Source organism: Mus pahari, chromosome 6 (genome assembly GCF_900095145.1).
Source record: "Mus pahari chromosome 6, PAHARI_EIJ_v1.1, whole genome shotgun sequence".
Classification (NCBI taxonomy): domain Eukaryota; kingdom Metazoa; phylum Chordata; class Mammalia; order Rodentia; family Muridae; genus Mus; species Mus pahari.
The window spans coordinates 5,455,963-5,458,032 of NC_034595.1; positions in this window are offsets into that span (position 1 = coordinate 5,455,963).

A 2,070-nucleotide genomic window follows, 5' to 3' on the forward strand; every position below is an offset into this window, starting at 1 on the left:
ATGGGAATTGATCCTATCTTATTTCCTTGTACAAAACTCAAGACTAAGGAGATCAAGGACCTCCACATAAAAACAGAGACACTGAAACTTATAGAGGAAAATGTGGGAAAGAGCCTCAAACACATGGGCATATGGGAAAAATCCCTGAACAGAACACCAATGGCTTGTGTTGTAAGATTAAGAATTAACAAATGGTGCCTCAAAAAATTGCAAAGCTTCTGTGAGGCAAAGGACACTGTCATTAAGATAAAACGACAGCCAACAGATTGGGAAAAGATCTTTACCAATCCTAAATCCTAATATCCAATACATAAAAAGAACTCAAAAAGTTAGAATTCAGAAAACCAAATAACCCTATTAAAAAATGGGGTACAGTGGTAAACAAGAGTTCTCTACTGAGGAATACCGAATGGCTGAGAAGCACATAAAATAATGTTAAATATCCTTAGTCATCAAGGAAATGCAAATCAAAACAACCCTGAGATTCCACCTCACACCAGTCACAATAACTAAGATCAAAAAACTCAGGTGGCAGCATATGCTGGCAAGGATGTCGAGAAAGAGGAACTCTCCTCCATTGCTGCTGGGATTGCAAGCTGGTACAACCACTCTATAAATCAGTTTGGCAGTTCCTCAGATAACTGGACATAGTACTACTGGAAGATCCAGCAATATCACCTCTGAGCATATACCCAGAAGATCTTCCAACATGTAATATAGACACATGTTCCACTATGTTCATAGCTGCCTTATTTATAATAGCCAGAAGCTGGAAAGAACCAAGATGTCCCTCAACAGAGGAATGAATACAGAAAATGTGGTGCACTTAAACAATTGAGTATTACTAGGCTACTAAAAACAAAAAATTTATGAAATTCTTAGGCAAATATATGGGTCTGGAGGCTATCATCCTAAGAAAGGTAACCCGATCACAAAAGAACACATATGATATGCACTCACTGATAAGTGGATATTAGCTTAGAAGCTCAGAATACCCAAGATACAATTTGCAAAACACATGATACTTAAGAGTAGGAAGACCAAAGTATGGATACTTCGATCTTTATTAGAGGGGGAACAAAATATCAATGGAAGGAGTCACAGAGACAAAGTTCAGAGCAGAGATTGAAGGACTGACCATCCAGAGAGTACCCCATCTGGGGATCTATCCCATAAACAACCACCCAAACCAGACACTATTGTGGATGCCAACAAGAGCTTGCTGATAAGAAACTGATATAGCTGTCTCCTGAGAGTCTCTGCCAGTGCCTGACAAATACAGAAGTGCATGTTCACGGTCATCCATTAAACAGAGCACAGGGTCCCCAATGAAGAAGCTAGAGAAAGTACCCATGGAGCTGAAGGGGTTTGCAGCCCCACAGGAGGAACAACATTATGAACTAACCAGTATCCCAGAGCTCCCAGGGACTGAACCACCAATCAAAGAAAACACATGGTGGGATTCATGGCTCTGGCTGCATATGTAGCAGAGGATGGCCTAGTCGGTCATCAATGGGATGAGAGGCCCTTGGTCCTGTGAAGGTTCTATGCCCCAGTATAGGGGAATGCCAGGGCCAGGAAGTGGGAGAGGGAGGGTTGGTGAGCAGGAGGAGGTAGGAGGGGATAGGGGATTTTTAGAGAGAAAACTAGGAAAGTGGATAACATTTGGAATGTAAATAAAGAAAATATCTAATAAATAATAAATAAAAAACCTTGAAAATCTAAAAAATACGATAAAATTTAGTGGTTCTTAATGCACAGAGCTTTGTAGAATAAGAACATCTAATCTTTAAAAAAAAATCACTGTTAAGAACAAACTATGAAACAGCAGGTGCTGTGGTCCTCTGAGTACAGGGGATATGCCCCCTTCAGACTACCCAATATTAAGCATTCATCCCTAAACACACATACATAAGAACACTGAACAGATTTGGCAAATTTTGTGTTTGTGTGGTGTGTAAAACAAAAATTCAGGTGACAGATGCTGGCAAGGTTGTGGAGAAATAGGAACACAACTCCATTGCTGGTGGGATTGCAAGCTTGTACAACCACTCTGGAAATCAGTCTGGC